The following is an 8,240-nucleotide window of genomic DNA, read 5'->3' on the forward strand; positions in this document are numbered from 1 at the left end:
AAGGAAGGAAGGAAGGAAGGAAGGAAGGAAGGAAGGAAGGAAGGAAGGAAGGAAGAAAGAAAGAAAGAAAGAAAGAAAGAAAGAAAGAAAGAAAGGAAGGAAGGAAGGAAGGAAGGAAGGAAGGAAGGAAGGAAGAAAGAAAGAAAGAAAGAAAGAAAGAAAGAAAGAAAGAAAGAAAGAAAAAGAAAGAAAGAAAAGGAAAATCCATTAACAGTACTATGGATGAATTGTGGCAGGTTTGCATAATGGAACAATATACAGCAGTGAAAATTAACAAACCACAACCACAGACAAGAGCATGGCCCAATCAGCTAAGACTGATGCTGCAAATGCTGGGTTGGGAGCAGCAATGTCTGCTATTGGCAAGGGCACTGAGGCAACGTGCTAGAGAACATGGCCTGCAAAGGGAAGGTGCTGCCTTGGTGATTCTAAGAACTTTCAGCCTCAGGAGCACAGTGTCACTATGGCTTTCCTTGTTGCCTTTCCTTGGTTGATTTCTTTTCCAAGCAGCCAGTTGCAGTACTTGATGACTTAAATGCTTGTCTATTCCTCCTGAAGAGAAAAAACAACAGGAAAACTTGGTCCATCTTAGAACTTAAAAAAAGAGAAAAGTCTAAAGTAGTGAATGAAATAAACAATTAAGTCTTGTGCCTTACAACCCATCACAGATGTTGGCATTCTAAGACCTGTCCTACCTGCAGAACACATGGTCCTGCATTATGGTTTATATAATAAACCGAATGATTGATGGGCAATAATGAGGGTCCACCACTACTGAAAAACAAAAGCATGGTAACAGTGACGAGTTAGGATCAAATGGCTTTGTGTGCTGCAATATCTTATTACAATATCTTTCTATTTTTCATGTATCCAAAAATACCTTTAAAAGGTGGCCCAAATGATTGCTACTGGTTAAATAATTATTTATGTCTATTATTTTCGTGGTCTACTACTATTTACATTTGATATTTTGTATAATCAAGTAATTGTTTATGTAGAAATTGTCTGTTAAGATAACCAAAGCTGCTTCTAACAATAAAATCAACACTTCTGATTTTAATTAGGTAAAATCTAAGTGTTTAGAATCCAAAACTATTTTTGAATATAAATATAAATATTTTCAATAAAATCTACACATTAAAAATTTTTTCTACTACCCAAAGCAATCTGCAGATTCCATACAATCCCTATCAAAATACCCAGGCCATTTTTCTCAGAAATAGGAAAAGTAGTCCTAAAATTCTTGTGGAACTATTCACAAAAGAGCCTGAATAGTCAAAGCAACCCTGAGCAAAAAGAACAAAGCTAAAGGCACCACACTATCTGACTTCAAAATATATTACAAGGGTAGAGTAACCCAAACAGCTTAGTGTTGGTGTAAAAATAGGCACATAGACCAACGGAATGAATAGACAACCCAGAAATAAATCCACATATTCACAGCCAACTGATCTTTGACAAAGCCATTAACAACATACACTGGGGAAAGTACAATCTCTTCAATAAATGGTGCTAGGAAAACTAGATAACCATATGCAGAAGAATGAAACTGGACTCCTATCTCTCACCATGTACAAAAATTTGACTCAGAATGGATTAAACACTTAAATATAAGACCCCAAACTATAAACTTACTAGAAGAAAACAAAGGGAAACTGGCCTAGGCAAACACTTGACAGCTAAGACTCCACAAGCACAGACAATGAAAACAAAAATAGACAAATTGAACTATATTAAATTAGAAAGCTTCTGCATAGCAAAGGAAACAGTAAATGGAGTGACGAGACAACCTGTAGAATGGGAGAAAATATTTGCAAACCATCATCTGAATGGAGACGGATATCCAAAATACACAAGGGTGATAAAAATGGACCTAGATGCCATATGATTCAAGAACAATTGGAAAAGTCATATTTCTCGTGAAGGGTATCTTAGAAATAATTATGCATAGGATATAGATGTACACAAGTCACTTGCCTGTTTTACTCACTTATCCCCTTTTAGACTTTGGGTTTAAGATCCCTTAGTTTTTGTATCTATAATTTCATCCTTGGGTACAGATCACCACTGAGACTTAAATAAAATATTTCCTACCTCAAGAGACAGTCCTATTTTCTTTCTTTTATTTTCAGTGAAATTCTGAGCCTTTTATGGTGGCAATGTGCCTAGAACCATGTCTATGCCAAAATTTTTACTCACGTTTTTTTATTTCTCAGTTTCCTTTGTTTCTAGCCATGTAACCCAGCTCTGACCAATAAGATGTAGGCAGGACACTCTGCTGACTTGGGAATTTTACATTTCTCTGTAGAAGGTACATACAATTGGTTTGGCCCTTGATCATTCCCCCTTCTTCCTGTTTTGAAGTGGACAAATTATCTGGAGATGCAAATGCCATTTTGTACTTGTGAGGAGATAGCCACAAAGACAAAAGCCAGCATGTGAAGGATGCTTAGCAGAAATGATAGCAAGAGTCTGGACTCTTAGGTGCAGTTGTGTAGCTAAACCAATTACCAGTAATTGCATAGGTTTGGTAATATGAGAAAAATAAACCCTTCATGTTTAAGTCATGTTGGTCAGCTTTTCTGCTACCGGCAGCCAAACACATTCTTGATTTGTTTTTCTTCCCTTCTCTTTCTCTGAAGAATCACCATGATGGCTGAGATCCTGTACACATATCCTGAAAACTGGAGGGCCTTCAAAATCCTCATCACTGCTTAGTACAGCAGGGCTCAGGTCTGCATGCTCTTTGCACCATTCGCACTTCCACTTTGGCCAAACCAACCACAACCCTAAATTTCTCTGCAAATTTCTTGCTGGCAAGATTCCAGCATTTAATGGTGACAATGGAGTCTGTGTGTTTAAGAGTAATGTCATTACCTACTGTGTGAGCAATGAGGAGCTGCAGGAAAGTACTCCAGAAGCAGAAGCTCAGGTGGTGCGGTGGGTAGGCTTTGCTGATAACAACATAGTGCCCTTAGCCAGTACTTGCTTGTTCTCTAACTTGGGCATCATGCACCACAAAAAATAGGCCACTAAGAATGCAACAGAGGACATGAAGTGAATTCTGGGGCTGCTGGATGCTCACTTGAAGATGAGGACTTTTCTGGTGGGTGAATGAGTAACTGGCTGACATCACAGTTGTCTGCACCTTGCTGTGGCTCTCTAAGCAGGTGCTGGAGACTTCTTTCCACCAAGCCTTTCTCAATATCAACTGTTGGCTCCTCACCTGCATTAACCAGACCCAGTTCCAGACCGTTTTGGAAGAAGTGAAACTGTGTGAGAAGATGGTCTGATGCTAAAAGTTCTGTAGAAAGCCTGACTAAAAATGACACCCATGGAAAGGGAAAGGTTCATTAAAAGAGAAGAAGATGCCTCGGGCTGAGCAGAAAGAGGAAAAAATATGGCTTCTTCTGCTCCTGAAGAGGAGATGGATGAATGTGAGCAGGCACCTGCTGCTGAGCCCAAGGCCAAGGACCGCTTTGCTCAGCTGTCCAAGGGTACCTTTGTGTCGGGTGAATTTACACCCAAGTGCTCCAGTGAGGACACACTGTGTCACTGCCATATTTTTGGAAGCACTCTGTTAAGGATGGCTTGTCCCTATGGTACTCTGAGTGTCACCTCCCTGAAGAACTCACCCAGACCTTCATGAGTTGCAACCTCGTCACTGAAATGTTCCAGTGACTAGACAAGCTGAGGAAGAACACCTTTGCCAGTGTCATCCTCTTTGGAACCAACAACAGTAACTCCATTTGTGGAATCTGGGTCTTAAGAGGCCAGGAGCTTGCCTTTCCCCTGAGTCCAGATTGGCAGGTGGACTACGAGTCATACACATAGCAGAAACTGGATCCTGGCAGTGATGAGACCAGATGCAGGTTCAAGAGTACTTTTCCTGGGATAGAGCCTTCCAGCATGTGGGCAAAGCTTTCAATCAAGGCAAGATCTTTAAGTGAACATCTCCTGCCATCACCCAGCTACCTGAACCTGTGCTTCAGGGAAATGAGGATCATTAAAGAAAACTGAACATTGGGAAAAAAATAAATACTTCAATATTTTATTAATTCTATAATAATGCAAACAGCTGTGCAATCATTTTGATAGATGGCAACTCGATCTCCATGTCTGGCAAAAATAGTGGGATTGGGGAAGGGACAATCATGACCTGGCTCTGTCCCAAATGAGCAGCTTCTATTCAGTTCCTATTGATAGTTGCTATGCTGGAATGTTATCCGATTTTTTAAAAGAAATCAGAAATGTGGATTTTTATATGAAATCTCACAATTCAATATTAATAATGAATTTGGAAGTTTCAGACTTCCCAAATGGCCTCACGAAGGCTAAAAGCTTTTTGACCTCTGAGAGCAGGTGTCAAGGACAAGAACTCTTACCACGGGGTCAAGCCTAGCAACTGCCTCTAAGTTTCCTTTCCCAGTGAAGATGCCAGCCTTCTCTGTGAGCATGTTCCTTTTCCACGTCACAATGTCTAGATAGTCTCATCAACCTTGACAAACAAATAAGTGTTAAGTTAGGGCACTTTTCATTCTAAAACTGGAGTCCATTTCTAAGAGCAAACTTTGCTGTAGGAATTTCCAATTTTTCACTAAAGACTAAATAATCTTTGTCATTAAAATTTATACCATTAAAATTAAAAAACAAACCCAGCTATTTCTGGTTATGAAAAAAGCAAATATTGACTCTTTTGATGGTGAAATGACTGCTTCGTTGTTCATTCTTTCAGTAGTTTGTCTTCATCTAGAAAGTGCTGTTTACTTTATAAGTAATACCAAATGGTCTGTTTTCAGTTCAGGAAAATGCTCAACTCCTTTACTTTCTCAAATTTTCCCAAGTATAACTTTCATAAATAAAGCTCTGCCTTGTCCTCATGCATTTTGGTTTTCCTTTTTCCTTCTGTTGTTTTCTGTCTTCCCATTTCACTCTAGCCTTTAGTCTTTTGGTAAGCCTGTGGCAAAACCAAGAGTAATTTGACAATAAATATGCTCCTTACTTCACAAAATAATATTCCTATGGATTTATATCACTGTACCTATACAAGGCAACTGATAATTTCCTTGGACCATTGAGATTCTCCAATCTCAAATTGAATACTCTTTTTCTCTCATAGTGATAGAAGTGTACCTTTTGGACTCTGTTGCCTGACCTTGGTACCTGCATCTGACCTCTGCCTTTCTCGTAACTGGACCACTACACAGCTGTCTCATCAGGTTTATAGTATCCTTCTCCTCTGAAAAATCCTTTGGATTTGCTATGTCCCTTTGTCTTTCTCCTAAGTAGCAAAACAACGAATACATAACTAAAAGTAAAATGAATTTTTTCAACACATGATTCTCCACACTGCATAATACCCATCAGTGCCAAGTCATCTCAGCAACCCTAGCCATGTAAATGTATCTGTTTATAGCTTATAAATCTCCAGTCTACTCTTTGAGTAATCTCTATTTGCCTTTTCTATTCATAAGCATAATACATAATACATTTGCCTGTTTATCTAACAGTTATTACTTCTTCATGTTTCTTAACGTTTCATCATAGTGAGAGGCATTGATTGGATCTTCCTTCAACATAGATATGAGCCAAAATTTACTAAGTGTATTTATTTATAATTTATGTTCCTTATAGTTCTAAAATGCATTTGAGATCATTTAGATGAAAATATGTAGTTAGCTTAATTAAAATAGAAACAAAAGTTAAAAATATCTTTTAGAGTTAGGATAAGATAGCTATTGTCACAGAGCATAAAATTTGGCTTGAACTTTTTTGGCAAGCCAGGAAAAACAGAAAGTAGTACAAAGCTCTCATTATGTGATCAAATAAACCACATGAGTTCTTTCCTCAATAAATGAATGTCTGTAACAAATATTTGTCGCCGGGCGCGGTGGCTCAAGCCTGTAATCCCAGCACTTTGGGAGGCCGAGACGGGTGGATCACGAGGTCAGGAGATCGAGACCATCCTGGCTAACACGGTGAAACCCCGTCTCTACTAAAAATACAAAAAAAAAACTAGCCGGGCGAGGTGGCGGGCGCCTGTAGTCCCAGCTACTCCGGAGGCTGAGGCAGGAGAATGGCGTAAACCTGGGAGGCAGAGCTTGCAGTGAGCTGAGATCCGGCCAGTCCCGGCGACAGACCGAGACTCCGCCTCAAAAAAAAAAAAAAACAAAACAAAAAACAAAAAAACAAATATTTGTCAATGACTCACAATGCCTCAGACACTACATTTGCTGTGTGGATACAAAGACAGAAGATACCAAAATGACCTGAAAAGCCCAACATCCAGTTTGGCAGACAGACCTATAAATAATGACAATAACATGAATTAAATTTAGTGCTTGAAATCTGCACAGGGTGTTATTGAAACACTTACTGGAATCAGAAGTAGTTGCATCTCCTGAAGAGAAGCATGTTCCATGTGCTGAGGAAAAGAATGTGTATTCTGTAGCCACTGGATAAAATGTCCTATAAATATCAATTATGTCTATAGTACAGATTAAGTCCAATGTTTCTTTGTTGATTTTCTGTATGGCAGATCAGTCCAATGCTGAAAGTGGGGTATTGAAGTCTCCAGTTATTATTGTATTAGGGTCTATCTCTGTCTTTAGCTCTGATAAAATTTGCTCTGTATACCTGAGTGCTCCGTGCTGGGTGCATATGTATTTATAATTGTTATATCTTCTTGCTGAATTAACTCCTTTATCATAATATAGTAACCTTCTTTGCCTCTTATAGTTTTTCTCTTTAAATCTATTTTGTCTGATATAAGTACAGCTACTTCGGCTGTTTTTTGGTTTCCACTGGCATGGAATATCTATTTCCATCCCTTTATTTTCAGTCTGTATGTCTTTATAGGTGATGAGTATTTCTTAAAGGCAATAGGTAATTAAGTCTTATTTTTTGGTTGCTGTTGTTTGTTGTTGTTGTTGTTGTTGTTGTTCCTATTGTTGTTTTTTATCCATTCGGCCACTCCATGTCTTTTGATTGGCGAGTTTAGTCCACTTGCATTCAATGCTGTTATTGATAAGTAAGGACTTATTCCTGCCATTTTGTTGTTTGTATTCTCATTGTTTTGTGATCTTGTATTCCTTCTTTCTTTTTCTTTTTGTTTTCCTTTTAGCAAAGGTGATTTTCTCTGGTGACATAATTTAGTTTCTCTCGCTTCTTTTTTTTTGTGTGTATTCCTTGTGTGTTTTTTGGCTTGAGTTTACCATGAGGCTTGCAAATGCTGTCTTATAACCCATTATTTTAACCTGATAACAATACTGTTTGAATAAACAAACAAGCAAAAAGAAAGCTAATAAAAACTATATGTTTTAACTTTATTTCCCCACTTTTTAACTTTTTGTTGTTTCTATTTGTATCTTATTGTACTGTCTATGTCCTGAAAAGTTATTTTAGTTATTATTTTTGATTGATTCACTGTTTAGCTTTTCTACTTAAGATACCTTCAGGTGATTTCTTATTGCTCATTAACAGCCTTTTCTTTGATTGGAGTACTTCCTTTAGCATTTCTTGTAGGACAGTTTTGGTGTTGATGAAATCCCACAGCTTTTGTTTGTCTGGGAAAGTCTGTATTTCTTCATGTTTGAGGGATATGTTTACTGGATATACTATTCTACAGAAAACTTTTTATACTTTCAGCACTTTAAATATGTCATATCACTCTCTCCTATCCTTTAAGGTTTCCACTAAAAAGTCTGTTGCCAGATGTATTGGAGCTCCTTGTAGGTTATTTGTTTCTTTTCTCTTGCTGCTTTTAGGATCCTTTCTTTATCCTTGACCTTTTGGGAGTTTGATTATTAAAAGCCTTGAGGTAGTCTTCTCTGGGTTAAATCATTTGATTTAACCAGGCCTGGAAAGGGGACCTCACACCTCTAACTGGTGCCCTATCCTGCTGTGGCTGAGCTGGTATCCAAGATGCAAGACAAAGTCTTCCTCACTCTTCCCATTCCTCTCCTCAAGTGGAAGAAAGCTGTTTGTTTTGGAGCTGCAAGTTGTGTAGTGTGGGTTTAGGGGAAGGGGAAGGGTGATGTCAGCACTCCTTTGGCTCTTCCAGCTGGTATCTCAGTATGTCACATGCCCCCCCACCTCCCCCGCCCCGTCCACTGACCTAGGCTCAGTTTAGTCTTAGGACTTCCCTAGGCATTGCAGTCCTTCTGTCCTAGACTGCCTTTCAAGCTTATGTAGAGCCACAGAACACTTTAGCCCACAGTGGTGAGGCTTGTGGAACTCAA

General features: G+C 38.7%; 1 pseudogene; it reads left to right on the plus strand.

The window, feature by feature from the left end:
• Window positions 1-2,649: 2,649 nt before the first annotated feature.
• LOC105519381 lies at window positions 2,650-3,649 on the plus strand (annotated as a pseudogene).
• Window positions 3,650-8,240: the final 4,591 nt, after the last annotated feature.

Source organism: Colobus angolensis, unplaced genomic scaffold, assembly GCF_000951035.1.
Source record: "Colobus angolensis palliatus isolate OR3802 unplaced genomic scaffold, Cang.pa_1.0 Scaffold347, whole genome shotgun sequence".
NCBI classification, from domain to species: Eukaryota; Metazoa; Chordata; class Mammalia; order Primates; family Cercopithecidae; genus Colobus; species Colobus angolensis.